At 43.2% G+C, this 17,721-nt stretch overlaps 1 long non-coding RNA gene across 1 annotated transcript; it reads right to left on the bottom strand.

Moving 5' to 3' along the window:
* Window positions 1–13,505: 13,505 nt before the first annotated feature.
* On the bottom strand, window positions 13,506–16,688 carry LOC140609763 (uncharacterized). The gene is made up of 3 exons (XR_012011497.1): window positions 16,325–16,688; window positions 13,958–14,087; window positions 13,506–13,751 (listed from the first exon to the last, which is right to left on the bottom strand). It is a non-coding gene; the product is annotated as an uncharacterized lncRNA (long non-coding RNA).
* Between the last annotated feature and the right edge of the window lie 1,033 nt (window positions 16,689–17,721).

Below are 17,721 nucleotides of genomic sequence, written 5' to 3'. Positions count from 1 at the left end.
TCACAGAATCCAATACAATGTCTTGTCCATAGTATGGCTCCAATAGATGTTGGCTGAATGGATGAAGGAGTAAATATTGGATTTCAGGATTAAAAAAATATACAGTTGTGATTGTGAAGGGTGGAAAAAGAATCAGAAATTGCTTATATCAGCATTACACTCCAATAATGATTTATTGTCATGCGTCCTGCACAGCAGCCATGTTTCCTCACTAGCAAGGTGCATCCTGAAGCTGTGTCTATACTTAGTTCTTTCTCTAGTCATCTTTGGAATTTAAATTATTTGTAGAAGTCTGCGTATTTTCCTAATCACACTCGCTCTCAGCACAGTCCCTGGTGCATGACTGGCAGCTTGGTGACTCCCAGCAGTTGCCATGTTGGAATGGAGAATGGGCTTGCAGAGCTCCAGCAGAAAGATGCCTCAGCCTCTCCGTTCAGGCTGGGAGCCGGGAGCTGCTGGAAAGAAAGGGCTGGAAGGTAGAGGATGTTGATACCCCTGCAGGGAGCTGACCCTCTACCCTTTCTTTGTGTGCTGGCTTGCATTGAAACGTAGCTTCTGAGTGGCCTCAGGCCTGCGGGGGCTGTGGAGCACAGCGTGTGGGTGCAACCCTTCAGCGGCTGGCGGGCACTAATGTTTCCCTCAACAATTTTGATTTGTGTTTTAATTTTCCTTCAGAGAGCGTGTAATATATTTTCGGAGCTGGTTAATTCTCAAAACCTCTGGGTGCTATTGAAAAGTGGCATTTAAATACTCTGCTTTCAAAAGAGCAGTGCTTTCTCATTTTCAAACTTTCAGGTATCAAAGACCCAGCGAGGGTATTATAAACGCTGTCCTCTCGATGGCACCTTTGTGAGCAAATCTGTCCCCCAAATTAACAATGTGTTGACATTGGGTGAGAGAGAACATTGTACAATATATTTTACATCTACTCAGTGAATCGCCTTTTTGATTTTATGATTCTCCCCCAAATAAAAACTTGTTTGGGAGTCTATTGGCAGTGACATTTGTAATCGACCAAAATCAAATTTTCAAAAGTTATTCCTTTCCAGTGGAAACAAAGTTCATAACCTTGTATTAAAATGAGATTTGGTTTTGTGCTTGAGAGAGAATAATATTTTTCTTTTTTTACCTCATCATTTTGAATTTTTAGAAGCAGGAACTGTTATTGATAAACTGGGCAAGGTATGTTCGGATTCAGTCTAAATATCATCAAACTATTTGCTTTATTATTTTTTATTTTTTTATTGGCGTTCAATTTGCCAACATATAGCCTACACCCAGTGCTTATCTGTCAAGTGCCCCCCTCAGTGCCCATCACCCAGTCACCCCAACCCCCCACCCACTTCCCCTTCTACGACCTCTTGTTTGATTCCCAGAGTTAGGAGTCTCTCATGTGGTGTCACCCTCTCTGATATTTCCACTCATTTTCTCTCCTTTCCCCTTTATTCTCTTTCACTATTTTTTATATTCCCCGAATGAATGAGACCATATAATGCTTGTCCTTCTCCGACTGACTCACTTCACTCAGCATCATACCCTCCAGTTCCATCCACATTGAAGCAAATGGTGGGTGTTTGTCGTTTCTAATGGCTGAGGAATATTCCATTGTACACATAGACCACAGCTGCTTTATCTATTCATCCTTCGATGGACACCGAGACTCATTCCTCAACTCTATGGGCAACTGATATTTGACAAAGCAGGAAAGACCATCCACTGGAAAAAGGACAGTCTCATCAACAAATGGTGCTGGGAAAATTGAAAAGCCACGTGCAGAAGAATGAAACTAGACCACTCTCTTACACCAGACACAAAAGCTATTTGCTTTAAAAGGTGAACTATAATTGATGACTCAGTTGCTGGAGCTACCTCACTCCCGGAATTGCAAAACAAAGAAGAATGTGCTTCCAGTGATGCCTCATGGAAGATTCACATTAAACTAGATCAAATATCATTCAATGATCATTTATGGATTTTTTTCCTCACAGATACCTGTCAATTCAGCCTCTTCTTTTTATCCTGTGGTTGCTTTGATGATCCACGTTAACCTCTCCTCTACTCTGCTTGGTTGCAGCCTCCCATTTGGTCTCCTGCTTCTACCCTTGTTTGTTCTTACAGTCTTTCTCCGTGACCCCAGCCTCATCACCCTAACAAAATGCAATTCTGATCTATGTCATATGTCTGCTTAAAACTCTCTAAGGGGTTCCATTGTTTTAAAAAATAAGGGCCACAGTTCTTTTTCTTTCTCTAGCTTTATTGACATGACTGACTAATACCATATGTGTTTAAGGTGTATGAGGTGATGTTTTGGTATATGAATACGTTGCAAAAGGATTCCCCCGGTTGACCTAAATCACCTATCCATCACCTGTTTAGCTTTTTTTTGGGGGGGGTAATGAGACTTTAATATCTGCTCTCTTAATGCATTTCAAGTATTCAATGGATTATTAAACATGATTAAATATGATCTCCACACTGAACATTATACCTCCAGAATGTATTCACCCTAGAACTGAAAGCTTGTATCCTTTGACCAATATCTCGTTCCCTCCACTCCTCAGCCCCTGCCAATCACTGTTCTATTCTCTGTGAGTTTAGCTTTCTATTCATTTATACTTTTAAAAAAATATTTATTTATTCATTAGAGACACAGAGAAGCAGAGACATAGGGAGAGGGAGAAATAGGCTCCCTCTGGGGAGCCTGATGTGGGACTCGATCCCAGGACCCTGGGGTCACGCCTTGAGCCAAAGGCAGATGCTCAGCATCCCAAGTTCAGCTTTTTAGACTTCACATACAAGTAAGAGCATGCAGTATTTGTCATCATTGTTTAGTTTATTTTACTTAGTGTAACATTTCTTTCATTCATCTTGTGGCAAATGGCAGGATTTTCTCCTTTTTATGGCTGAATGATCTTCCGTTGCATATGTATACTACATTTTATTTATCTATTCATCTGTCAGTGGACACTTAATGAGATGGTTTCCAAATATTGGCTCTTATGAATAATGCTACATGAACATGGAGTACAGATATCTCTTCAATACATGGTTTCATTTGCTTTGAATGTATTTTTGAAGGTGGGATTGCTGAATCATATGGTTATTCTATTCTTAATTTTTTGAAGAAACTCCATTGCTTTCCGTGATGGCTGTACCAATTTACGGTCTCACCAACAGTTCCAGCTTCCCCACATTCTCGCCAACACTTGTTAATTTTTGACTCTTTGATCATAACCATCCCCACAGGTATCAGAAGATATCTTATTGTTTTTTATTTTCATTTCCCTGACCATTAGTGATGTTGAATGCATTTTTATGGACTTGTTGGCCATTTGTATGTCTTCTTTGTAAAAATGTCTATTCAGGTCCTTTGCCCATTTTTTTTTTAGTTAATTTGTTTTTTGCTATTAAGTTGTATGAGTTTTTTAAAATATAATTTGGATATCAGCTCTTTCTTGAATATATGGTTTGCAAATTTTTTCTCCTCTTCTGCAAGGTGCTTTTGTATTTTACTGATGGTTTTCTTTGCTGTGCTTTGCTTGGTTTGTTTGTTTGTTTTTTTGCTTTTGTTTCCAGTTCTTTTGGTGTCATATCTGAAAAAAATTGCCAGTGCCAACATCAAGGGGATTTCCCACTATGTTTTCTTCTAGGAGTTTTAGTTTTAATTGCTATGTTTAAGTCTTTAATCAGTTTTGAATTAATTTTTGTGTGTGGGATGAGATAAAGATCCAGTTTCATTCTTTTGCTTTTAGATCTCCAGTTTTCCCTGTGCCATTTACTAGAGACTGTCCTTTCCCTAGTGACACAAATAAATGGGATGATGGCCCATGGTCACATAGATTGGAAGAATTGAGATGTCCGTACTATCCAAATTTATCTATAGATTCAGTGCAATCCCTAATAAAATTCTAGTGATATATTTCACTGAAATAGGAAAAAAAAAATAACCTAAACTTCACATAATCCTTGTTTAGAACAAAGCACCTAATTAAAGTCAGTTTTTTTTTTTTTTTTGGAGAGAGGCGGTGCTTAACTTCATATTAATTTTGATGTGTAAAGTGTTTCCATTTGTTTATTGGTTCGTTCAACAACATGTTGAATGAATACCTACTATATGCCACATTGTGTCTTATCAGTGCCAGAAATGAAAGCAAACTAGAAATAGTATCCAGAGAGTACTTTAACATTTTCAAATTGCTTATACATAAATGAACTTATTTGATCCTTAGCACAGCCCAATGAAGAGGAAGCAGGAGTTTCTGGCACTATAGTGAGGTCAGTATTAAAAATGTTAACTTTGAAGATCAAGTTGGAGAGGGATGTAAGTTAAATGCATAACTGGAGTGACAACCTGATGAATTTAGACGAAGTGAGGGCAAAGAGTAAAGAGATGAGAGACACAAATGCGGAGGGGAGTGATCAGAGGGAAGAATTTGTCAGTCTCACTATAACCCCAAAGACCACAGACTCCAACGGCTCTTGAGTTTAATGGCTCAGGCTACCTTATAAGCAAGTGGCATTTCCATGGTGAGCATGGTGTTACTTGTAGTCTTCTGGAAGCCTAAGAGTCACTCACATTGGGATTCTGGTGTCCCAGGGAGATGTATGGCCTGCTTCATAGTCCACTTCTTAGTCTGGTCTGTTTATAAACTCTAGGAGTTTAGACATGAATAGGAATATGGTAATGGATTTTTACTGGTGTTACTCAAAACCCAAGAAATCAAAGGGTTAAAATGAGAAGAAGTAGCTTAATCTATCAACTTATTTTCATTTTAAGTTTCACCTAACATCCTTTTCTCAACTGATAAAAACCTATTCTATTTTAAATTTCTCCAAGCTCTTATGAGTGGTGGGGGAGGTGACTTTCTTGAAATGGGCAGGTGTGCTCCCATGACCTGGTGTGTAGGAAAAGTAAATAGTATTCTGATGTCAACATTTAGGTCAATGACTGTATCCAATAACGTGTTGACAATATACTTTCATTACTTAATAGAACTCCTAGGGTGATACTGACCTATTAATAACAGCCTTGAGTTGTCTTTAGGTTGTCTGTGGTCAGACCACATTTGCCTATTCATTGATGAATATGCCAGAGGGGATGAAATCTAAGCCTCAGTAAAGTCAAAATATATTATCACTATCCGTTTTCGGGATGTCTCACTCTGTCAGAGAACATTAAGGTAGCCTGACCAAACATTCTAAACATTACCCTGATCTTATTTTTCCCTAACTGTCCAAAAATGGGTCTTAGGATGATCTTTCCCAGTATCTTTTCAGTCCAGACCTTCAGGTGAATGCTCAAAATTAGCTTTTTTTTTTTTTTTGAGAGAGAGAGTGTGTGTGCGCACATGAGCTCATATGCACGGATGAGAGGGGAGGGGCAGAGGAAGAGGGAGAGAGAGAATCCCAAGCAGGCTCCACACCTAGGGCCAAGCCAGTGCAGGGCTCGATATCATGACCCAAAGATCATGACCTGAGCCAAAATCAAAAGTTGGACACTTCACTGACTGAGCCACCCAGAAACCCTTAAGTTAATTTTGTCTTTTCATGTAATTCAGGGATCTATGAGTGAATTATAAACATGGGATTTAGCAGAACTTTTCTCTGAATTTTTCCACCTGGGCCTCACCAATTTAATGGGGTAGATTTCCTCAGTGCCTAAATCAAAACTTTAAATGTTGCCCTTCATACCAAAGATGACACTTCCACAAGTCTATCCATGGAGGTTGAATTCTGAGTTTGTTTTCTCAGTACTATGTTACTGAATTTGCTCTGGTCTTGCTACATACTTTGCCCAGTATCCTTGTGACCATGGTGCATTGTTATGAGATGGTTATTAAGCCCCACTGTGACCTAGCCTACGCAGGCACAGATAAATTGATGCACTAACCACCTACGCAAATCACACGTAGCTAAGTTACCCCAAGTTAGGAAAGGAAAATGATAATATTTGCCTAATGAAGCATGAACATATCCATTATTTAATATGTATAAAGAGCCAAAATTGGTATATATCATTTTTAGGAATGAGTATTTCAACCAAAATGCTTAGAATCAAGGGGAAGAGACCATAATAATATATGAGAAACAAAGAAAAACATATGATGCATATACTCGTGGCATGCAGAGATATTCTAATAGTAGTGGCCAGGTTTTAAAAAAATAAACTGAGGAAGGAATGGGGTTGGTGTAATGCAGGCAGTTTCACAAAGGCACTATGACCTGAATCCCCAAAGAGGGAATAGAACTTATGCAAATCTAAGGGAGTAAGAAGAGTCCACATATTTTTACTATGGAAACAACTGCTTTGTTTTCCTTCTTATTTTCTGCTTCCCTAGAAGGACCCAACCCATTCTGGGGAATGCACTTCACTGCACACACCCCACCAACAGGGACAGATGCAAATATTTTCCCTCACCTCAGGGGAGTGTTTGAAAACACTCTCTTGGAAAGGAAACTAATTTATTTGGTCACTAATTATTTTGGCTCTGGTTTTAATGAGCCATCCACTGTAAAAGATAAAGAGGATAATAAGGTTTTTCCCTGTCTCTCTTTCTCTTTTTGGTAAAGTGATTAAAAGAGTATGGATGGGTATCATGTAGTGTTTAAAGTCATGGACCCTGGTGCCAGACTCTCTGTGTTTCTATCCCCATTTATTAAATGTGTGACCTTAGGGAAATTGTTTATCCTCTCTGTGCCTTAGAGTCATTGTCTATAAAAAGAATAATAATGACACCTATCTTAAAGGTTTGTAATGAGGATGTAAACTGTGGTGATTATTGTTGTTGTTATTATTTATTGTTATATTATTGTTGGCTTGCAACCCTGAGAAAGGATGGGGAATAGATGGTATGGACAGATGAGACCACAGCACCTTCAAAATGATCCCAGTGAAATTGCCTATAGTGTGTGTGTGTGTGTGTGTGTGTGTATGTGTGTGTGTGTTGGGGAAGGATAGGCTAGGCAAGAAGCAAACTGTTGCCTGGAGAGTGTCTGTTGAGTGCACTAGAGAAGGGCTCCATGAAGAACACTATTATGGTTCCCAATCAGATTTATTCCCAGCAGCCAACTGCTTTGTCTGAGTCTAGTAGAGAATCTACTTTTGTCTTCACCTGGGATCCAGCCAATGGATCCCACAGCCTCTGAGGGAAGGAATATTATTATATCTGCTGTTTTCACCAGTGTTTTCTTGATCACTTGGTCATCTCACAGAAGCGAGGGTCACCAGTACTACTCGTAGAATCGGGTTTGCCTCCATCTGATTAACCTGGGGTGGACAAGTATGAATGTTGCAAAACAAACAGTAAAGCAAACCAACCAACAAAGAATGGAACACTTATCTCAAACGGGGGTCCCCTGGATCTGTGAAAGAGTTGGAGGAGTTCCTTTAAGCCCGTACACCTAGGGTGTCTGAATTACACAAGCTTGAGACCCTTCATATGCAATAGTATTTAGCAAATACCAACTATTAGCAAATAGCAAAGTCTTGAAATTGCAAAAGGACCTATTTTTAGAGAACTACTTGTTCTATGGAAGCTCCTCAGACAAGTACCTCAGGGAGTACCAAGTAGGGTGGCCCTTGGACCAGCAGCATCAGTGTCAGCTGGAAGCTCATAAGATATGAAGCACTCCAGCCTCCACTCTAGACCTGCCAAGTCAGAATCTCCCTTTAAAAGGTCCCAGGGTACCCTAAAAACTACAGAACACTCCAGAAAGAAATTGAGGAAGACACAAAGAGATGGAAAAATATTCCATTATCATGGACTGGAAGAATTAATATTGTGAAAATGTCTATGCTATCCAGGGCAATGTACATGTTCAATGCAATCCCTATCAAAATACCATGGACTTTCTTCAGAGAGTTGGAACAGATCATCTTAAGATTTGTGTGGAATCAGAAAAGACCCCGAGTAGCCAGGGGAATATTGAAAAAGAAAACCAGAGCCAGAGGCATCACAATGCCGGATTTCAAGCTGTACTGCAAAGCTGTGATCATCAAGACAGTGTGGTCCTGGCACAAAACAGACACAGAGATCAATGGAACAGAATAGAGAATCCAGAAATGGGCCCTCGACTCCGTGGTCAACTAAGATTCGACAAGGCAAGAAAGACTATCCACTGGAAAAAGGATAGTCTCCAATAAATGGTGCTGGGAAAATTGGACAGCTACGTGCAGAAGAATGAAACTGGACCATTCTCCTACCCCAGACACAAAGATAAACTCAAAATGGATGAAAGATCTAAATGTGAGACAAGAATCCATCAAAATTCTAGAGCAGAACACAGGCAACACCCTTTTTGAACTTGGCCACAGCAACTTCTTGCAAGATGCATCTATGAAGGCAAGGGAAACAAAAGCAAAAATGAACTATTGGGACTTAAGATAAAAAGCTTCTGCACAGCAAAGGAAACAGTCAATAAAACTAAAAGACAACCTACAGAATGGGAGAAGATATTTGCAAATGACGTATCAGATAAAGGGCTAGTTTCCAAGATCTATGAAGAACTTATTAAACTCAACACCAAAGAAACAAACAATCCAATCATGAAGTGGCCAGAAGACATGAACAGAAATCTCACGGAGGAAGACATACACGTGGCCAACAAGCACATGAGAAAATGCTCCGTATCACTTGCCATCAGGGAAATACAAATCAAAACCACAGTGAGATCCTACCTCACACCAGTGAGAATGGGGAAAATTAACAAGGCAGGAAACAACAGATGTTGGAGAGGATGCGGAGAAAGGGGAACCCTCCTGCACTGTTGGTGGGAAGGTGATCTGGTGCAGCCACTCTGGAAAACTGTGTGGAGGTTCCTCAAAGGGTTAAAAATAGACCTGCCCTATGACCCAGCAATTGCACTGCTGGGGATTTACCCCAAAGATACAGATGCAGTGAAACGCCGGAACACCTGCACCCTGATGTTTATGGCAGCAATGTCCACGATAGCCAAACTGTGGAAGGAGCCTCGGTGTCCATTGACAGACGATGGATAGAGAAGCTATGGTCTATGTGTACAGTGGGATATTCCTCAGCCATTAGAAAAGACAAATACCCACCATTTGCTTCAACGTGGATAGAACTGGGAGGGTATGATGCTGAGTGAAGTGAGTCAGTAGGCAAAGGACAGACATTATATGGTCTCACTCATTCGAGGAAAATAAAAAATAGTGAAAGGGAATAAAGGGGAAAGGAGAGAAAGTGAGTGGGCAATATCAGTGAGAATGACACAACATGAGAGACTCCTAACTCTGGGAAACGAACAAGGGGTAGTGGAAGGGGAGGAGGGCGGGGGTGGGGGTGACTGGGTGATGGGCACTGAGGGGGGCCCTTGATGGGATGAGCACTGGGTGATATGCTATATGTTGGCAAATTGAACACCAATAGAAAAATATTCAAAATGAAATAAGAGGTCCCAGGAGATTCATGTGCACGTTCAACTTTGGGAGGGTCCGCTCCAGTAGACTCTAATGGGTCACACATCCTTTTAGAGGCTCTAGTTCATCATCCCGACGTAACAAAGCATTGTGAGAGAATGTGGTTAATCCCCTCCCAAAATCCAAGGAAAAATACCCCCAGAAAGCAGAGGTAACGCCAATACGGATGGCAATTGCAAGAGAATCGTCTCCTTTGACTTAGCAGTTGAAGGCATATCCCCAGAAATGTGTGCAGTCCTTCATTTTAGGACCTTTTAAACCCTCAGACGACTTGAGGTGAAAGACGCCTCTGGAATGCAGCACAAGACTCCGATCCCTTAGAAATTCAGATCAAAGGTGAGAGTCATCAAAGTGTGTGTGGCCTCCAAGGCAGAAAGGCATCAGTCGTGAAATACAAGAGTTGTGTTGAGACAGCTACTGTCCCTTTGTGCATCTTTAGGAGGAAAGAGTGCTTCTTGAGGCTTTGAACCCTGGGGACCGGCCAATGAGAGAGGCAAAGGCAGCATGTCCCTTCAAGCTACAGGTTGCCTTCTGCTCAGATCCTCCAGCGTCAAGGTCGGGCCCTGGTCAGAGTAGAGTAACCGAATGCTAATTGACTCGCCGAGAATTAATGTGCATTATCTTGTTTACGCCAACGTTTTGCTGGCAGTTTGTAAATCATTCTCGCCGGCAGGCTCTGACATGGACTTGGAGCTTGTTTGTGTTTTATGGGACTCGGCTTCATGTCTAGCTGTGCTGGAGGGTTAGAGAAATTAGATGGGATGAGAGAGGGGGACCTCTTGCCTGCGCGCTCCTGCATCACGAATGATCGTTAGAGCTGACAGGACTTGGGGAGAACGCATTTGCCTCCAGGTAAGAAACACACTGGCTGCGTAATGATGCCAGCCCTTTCCGGGGAGACCTTGTTGTCGTGGTTTTACCTTTGCTAAGTGTACACAGGCTGCTGCTTGCTTGAGCATCCCCTTGGCAGCACAACGATGCACACGGACACACATGCGCACATGCACACAAGCACATGCACATGCACACACGCGCATGCACACGCACGCACATGCACGCACGCACATGCACATATGCACACGCAGTCCCAGAGTGGCCGGCAGGCTCCTGGAGCTCACCGAGGTGGCCTCGGCATTGGCGCGGCCCGGCAGGTGGGGTGGGGCAGCCTTCCCAGGGCCGCCCTCGGGCAGCAGCCGCCTGCACTTGGGTGAACCCCAAGAGGAGACACACGTTCCCCTCCTGGTCCCACCAACTCCGTCCCACAGTTGTTTGCTTCCCTGGCCACGTGCTGGGAATTTGGGGTGAGTCCCTGTGGTTCATCTTCCTTCTGCAGCCCGCGAGGCTGCTGTCCTTGGCGGCCTGGCTGCCCAGTGCTTCTCCCCTGCCCAGGGCACCTGCGGGGGGCCACGGGGTGCAGGGAAGCTGGGGGCGCTCCTGGCCCCAGGCCAGGCTCTGGGGGTCCTCAGTGTGTCCCCATCCAGGGGAGACGAGCACCGGCTCAGGACCCCACACGCTGCGGGAGAGGGTGCGGGTGCAGGCGCGGGCAGGCGCTGTGCAGGGCAGGAGCTGGCCCGTGTGCGGGTTCGTGTCCAGGTTGGTCGCCCGGGCCTGGCCACGTCAGCATCACCACACCGGAGCGTCTGGGGGAAGGTGTCGGGCACGTGGGGTGGACATGGAGCTGGATCCGAGAAGCCCTGATCCAGAGTCAGGGGCATCTTCCTGCCTCCTCCACCCAAGAGCTGAAGATTGGCTGCGAGCAACAGGACAGCCGTCCTTGCAGCCGACCCCTGAAGTGGCTCCGGGCCCGACACCGCCTCCGAGGGGACATCGTCCCGTGGCCTTCTTCTCGAGCCCGACAGATTCATGACTTTCTTGCCCACGTGTTAAATGGAAGGACTCTCCGACGCGGCCGTTAGATGTGAACTTCCCGAGGACTGTGTATCTCCTGGGAACGGCCCAACTCGGGTTGCATTTGGTCCCCTTGCCAACTTTAGCCAGGGCACGGTTGAACTGTATCTTTGCCCCTTGGAGCGCTGCAGCCGGTAGTAGAGGGTGGAAGGCAAGGCTAGAGGAAGCAGAGCTGCAGCACGATGGGTTTCTACTTGGACAGTCTCGTTGCCCTTAGAGCAAGTCTGCAGCTGACCCTAGTAATATTCTGTGGTTCCTGGGCAACAGCGGTGGGATGAGTACCTGGGGTTGATGCAAATTGCTTCACAGGTGACAAAGGCTGAGGTTTGGTCCTTCCCTTCGCTGATCCGGCCCCACCGTGTCCAGGGATAGACTCGAACTAGGTATTTATTTTAGAGCCACGATCCCAGGCAGGTGCCCATTAAGGACCCCAGGGGAAGCGGCAGGGGTGGAGGCGGGAGGAGAAAACAAAAACAAAAACAACCCCATCTAAAATACATGATGCAAAATTAAAGCAGCAAAGCAAACTCTCAGGAGGTAGACTTTTTGTCTTTATTTATCTCACTTTAGTTTTTCAGTGAAATAAGATAAGAACATCTGTCTCCTGCTAAAGGAGCCACATTCTTTCAGGTAAGAATGAGAATGCTGGGGGAACACATTTTTGCAAACTTGCCTTAATCTGTTTCTGGGGTAATGGACTTTCACAGCAGCCTCGAGTGCTGCTCTTAATAGCTTCTTGCTCCTTCCAGCAGAAACACACTCGAGCTGCTTTCAGATGTGTGTTCACTTTGAGGAAAAGAACAACAGAACCTTCTCAGAGAGAAAGATTAAACCTTTTCTTTAATCTAGCAGGAAAGAAGAAGAAATTACCTCAGTGCGTATCCCTACTGCTCTAACCCGCCGTCCTGGGGGAAAAGCTGCTTTCCGCGTGACTGAAGAACATTTAGGACGCAGAACTTGGTCCCCAGCTCCTCTCTATGTCCCCGGCTACTTTAATACAGTGAGCTCCAGACTCCAGGGAGAAAGCCTAAAAATACTAGAGCCTATTTGTTCAAAAGCAAGTACCAAAAGATGGCAAACACCTGCTTTTGCCTCAAAGGAAGAGAGGAATATAAATTCTTAATGTTTTTATTGTTAGACCCTAAATCAAAGTCAGACCTTGGAATATTGTTGTTCATTTTTATTTTAACAGGCAAGGTGAAGACCAGGCGACACAGATTCCAGTAGCACAAAAGGAAATAAGTTGTAAAGTCCCTGTTTCTCCCAGGGCTCCTGTTCCCTCCCTTGAGGCCACCTCTGATGCTCTTTTCTCAGGAAACCTTCCAGGGATGTTCCCTGCACACTGTGCATGAGCACGCGCATGTACAGGGCTCCTTCTCCCTTCTTTAACACGAATACTTTCATTGTGCACAGTCTCCTGCCCCTATGCTCTTTTCCCTGTAAAAGATGTCTTGGAGATGATTTCCTATCAGGCCAGAGAGACCAACCTTCATTCCAATCCCTCCTTAGGAGCCCACTGAGGTGTGTGTCATCATCCCCTTAACCAGCCCCGCCTGATGGGGGTTTAGGCCCTTGTGATACATTCACCAGTACAGTGTTGGAATGAATATTCTTGCGTCTTAAAGCACAGAGTATTTTTGAATCATGAACGGACATCACATCCACTGGTTCCTACATCTCTCCTCTTGTGTGGGTGCAAGTTTCTCCCAGGCCTGGCAGAAAAACTTGAGCAGCCTTAAAATTGTATTTTATTTTTGAAATATTAGCTACAGACCGGAGCACAGCGCTGATTTCTGCATGTGGGATTTCCCTCTGATTTAGGTTAGCTGCTACCAACCTAGCCAGGGAAGACGCGAGAGCTGCTCCCACAAAGCTACCGGATCAGTTACGGAGCAAATAAGAGCCTCTCTGCTACAATAGTAGGGTCACAGAAGTCATCCTAACAGCCTGAGGAAATCAATTCCAGCAATAGTCTAGGAACCACCTCTGACTCAGGGCTTTCTGGATGCACAGAATTCCTGCCTCTGCATTGATAAGGTCATACATATGTATGCACCAGAACCCAGGGCTCCCCAGGGCTCTGCTTTTCAACTCTGAATAAACAGAAACTGGAGCACATTTGGAATGAAGACTGAAGGCTCTGGGAATATTGGAGCTTTGTACTTTTATTTTTTAAATAGCAGGCATGTTTTGGGGATGGATAAATTGGGAGCTAGCTACGCAGGGATGGTGAGGTAATCCTTCTACCCATCAGATGCAGCGCCATGCAAAGATAACCAAGGTCGTCCTTAAAAGCTACAAGCTTCCTATTCAGGGTACAATTGCCGGAGAAGATTTGTTCTTTGATTTGTTCTTCGATTGATAAAGGAAAAGGAAAACAGCACTGGGGAGGGGCAGGCAATACCTAGGGAGTGAGAAGAACACAGGTTGAGAGTTAGACGACCTGATGTTATCAGTTCAAGCAGTGCACGATTTCCTTGGAGTCAGAAAGCCCAGGTCGCACTTGAGTAAAAAAAAAAAAAAAAAAAAAAAGACACGTATTCATTCTACATGATTACATGATTGTCTTGACTGGGATATAGAAGCATCATGCAGCCAGTCTCTCTTCACCTTTCAAGCTTTTGTCTTCTCCATGTTGGCTTTATTCTCAGGCTCCAAATGGTGTATTCTGGGCACCAGCAGCTCCTGCCCTGAATCTTCCCAGGCTCAAGGCTCCCAGACAGGAGAAGCTCCTTTTCCCCTAAGAGTTTAAACAGATGGCTAAGGGTCTAAGGTCAGAGTGCTCTTACCAAGTTCATGGGGGAATGGATATGGGGTGCCCCTGGATTTATAACTGCCCAAACCAACCTCTGAGGAATAGGCATATGGCTTTGGTTCAGCTAACTTCTTATTGTCTGACTTTCCTCGTTTGTAAAGTATGGTCAACCTGGATCTTTTTTTGTGAACAGCTCCAGTTCTAAATTAATTTCCTTTCTTCTATGCATCCTTTGCATTTTCACTTATATTGAGCATTGATCCTAGACAGGCAATCTCCTGGTTCCTGTTCTTGACTGTTTGTATTTTAATACATATAAGAAACAGACGTGTACCTAAAAAACCTATGTCATCTAGGAGGAGCAAGCATAAAGGGCATCAGGACCATAGAGGAGAACAGCTAATTCACTTGTGATCATAGCATTTGAATCTAGTTTGAAACTTGACTCCAACACTAGGAGGCTGCATACATGGAAGAGAAGGGCAAAGTTGGAATTACTGGCAAGGAGGAAAGTGCATTGAGTTACTAGAGTCCTCTACACTGTTCCTCCTGGTGGTGTCCACAGGGGGTTGAGGAAAAACATAGAGATGAATCAGAGACGTCCACCAAATAAAGAGTGGACAAGCATGATTTCTGAGCATCAAGAAACTGAGTTAGGAAACAAATGCTCCAAGATAATTAGGTTATCCTATCTATAATTATCCTGTAATTATTATTCTAATAGGAGATTGTCAAGGAACAAAACAAATCCCACTTCATTAAGCCCAACTAAACCATGTCAACCACCGTCACACCAGGAAACAGCATAGCCCGTTGTATGAAGTTGGAAATCGACTGACAAGGGAGATTGGAATTTTTTTTTCCCCTAAAATTTTGAAACCGAAGAGAGTCTCCCTTGTGATGGATTGTGTGTTCATACCTGAAGTCAGACGAATAAATTAGAAGACCTCTTAAAGCCCTAGGGTCCTCACATTCTAATATTTGGTTTTACCTCAATGGCTGTTCTATGAAGTGACTTTACCCCAAATGAAAAATTGCTGCTGTTTAGTGGTTGATGCTGATGAAGGAGACGTGGGCCTGGGAACTATTTTAAAGAATACAAAGAGAATTCCATTCCCTCTAAATTGTGGCAGAAAATAACAACCAGAATTATCAGAAAAAAATAACATTTATCTTCTTGAGCATATTCTCGTCGAGAATGCCAGAAGGCATCCCAGGGAGGATCGCTGCAAAGACAGGAACTGTGGGAACAGAAGGGAGTTAATCAGGGTTGAAAGATTGAGTCTTCCTACTCTGACTTCCCTTTCTAATCCAGTTCTCCAGAGCACATTCTTAAGAGAATATATATATATATATATATTCCTTTTTCTAGGCAGAGTTAATTGCAGTTTTATTTAGGAATAAGAGAGTGCCTTACTTTACCCTTTAAAGTTCCTTCTAGGACTATTGTGATTCTATTAGAATGCCTTAGGCATTAAATAGAGGCAGGAAACTAAATATGTGTTCTTGGCTCTCACATAAAAAGGAGAAAAATTGTTTCAAAGACAAGAAAGGGAAAAAAGGAAGTCTTTCCTCTTCAGTGTTTACTTTTCACAGGAATACAAATATTTAGCATTGTTGTGATTTACACACTGGAGATGAATGTCAGTTTACTGCAAAGATGTGAATTAATTCTTGAAGTTAAGTCTTAATACTCAAAATGAATTTTCGATCACATATTAAGAAAAGCATGCTGTGCTAGGCACCATGGAGAATGCTGGAGACATAGTCAACATGTCAGGGGGCTTCCGCACTGATAGGGGTTAAGGTTTACACTGATGTAGGTACAATATGCTAGGAGACTTCCAAGGAGAGAAAACTGTCAGGATGAATTCTAAAGATGAATGGACACCTGGGTGGCCCAGCGGTGGAGCGACTGCCTTCGGCTCAGGGCATGACCCCAGAGTCCCGGAATCGAGTCCCACATGGGGCTCCCCGCATGGAGCCTGCTTCTCCCTCTGCCTGTGTCTCTGCCTCTCTGTGTGTGTCCCTTGAGAAAAAAATAAATAAAATCTAAATAAAAATAATTCTAAAGATGAAGTCAAATTTGGCATGGACCCTGAAACAAGTGTAGATTTTCTGACAAGAAAGAAAGCTGGGGAGGGTTTCAAGATGGAAGGCACATGGTGAGCAAAGAGACAGGTGGGAAAGACCAGGGGAACAGGTGTATCAGTGTGACTTACAAGGACTTCCTGTGGACTCTCCTAAGGATATCAGGCCTCTTCCTTCACCACCCCCCACCATCTTGTCCAGTCGACTCACGAAGTAGCCATTGTATTGGAGTTAGAGGTTATCTTCACACTCGGTGACGCAGATTTCCACTCACCAAGGCTGACTAGACTACAGCCACTGCTGAGTGCCCCAACCTGTCAACAGCAGACCGACACTCTGATAGCACACGTCCTCTGATAGCACGTTACTCCACGGGACTCAGCTGGTTACATGGGCCCACGTCCATCGTGGAAGAGACGCACGGTGTCCTCATGAGGACAGACACTAACTCTGGGCCCTGATTTGCTTTCCCTGCCAGAACTACCCCATTCATTGCCTTAAGGCATGTCTTATTCACTGTCACGGTGCATTAATTTTCAGTGTTGCATAACAGCTTGCCAGAAACTTATTGACTTGAAACAACACACATTTATTATCCCACGGTTTCCATGGGTCAAGATCGTGGGCATTGCTTATCTTGGTTCTCTGCTGTCTTAACAGTTTGCCAAGTATAGAGTCTGTGTTTTCATCTGGAGGTTCAGCTAGGGACAAATCTACTTCTAGTTTCATTTGGCTTATTACTGGCTGTCATCCGAAGAATGATCTCAGGCCGTAAAGGTCACAGGCAGTTCCTTCTCACGTGACTCACTCTCTAGACAGTTCAAAATAGGACTATTTACTTTTCAAGGCCAACAGGAGGATCTCCTTCTTCAGTGTGTTAAGATAAATCTTACATAATGAAATACAATCCTCAGAATAATATGCCATCACCTTTGTCATATCTGCAAAGGCCTTTGCATCGAAGGTAACATGTTTATAGGTTGTGGAATTAAATATGGGAATGTTTAGACAGCTATTATTCTGTGTACCACAGGGCTTCTAGTGATAGAAACCTTGGATGCTGTTCAACTTCTTACCATGAAGAGAATAGACCCCACAACAAAGAATTACCTGGCACAAAATGTCAAGAATATTGAAGTTTAAAAGTGATGTTATATGGTATTATTAGAGTAATTTGTTATATGGCATTATTAAGGAATTAGCTGAATAATGTGTTGATAGTGATGATTCCCTAAAATTCTTAGTCTTAGTGAATCTTACAGGAAAAGCAAAGAATTAAGAGTCATCAGACTTGTTTTTAAATCCAAGATTTGTCATATATTAAATATCTGGAGGGTATGCCTGGGTGGCTCAGTAGGCCAAGCATCTGCCTTTGGCCCAGGTCATTATCCCAGGGTCCTGGGATTGAGCCCCATGTGCAGTACAGAAAATTTACTTCTAAATCTCAGTTTACCATTTATAAAATGGGAACAATAACACACTAGCTCATAGAGTTGCTTTAAGGCTTGAAAGAACTTATATACATAAG

Source organism: Canis lupus, chromosome 2, assembly GCF_048164855.1.
Source record: "Canis lupus baileyi chromosome 2, mCanLup2.hap1, whole genome shotgun sequence".
Taxonomy (NCBI): Eukaryota; Metazoa; Chordata; class Mammalia; order Carnivora; family Canidae; genus Canis; species Canis lupus.
The sequence above is the reverse complement of the archived record's forward strand: the minus strand, read 5'-3'. Positions and strand labels throughout refer to the sequence as shown.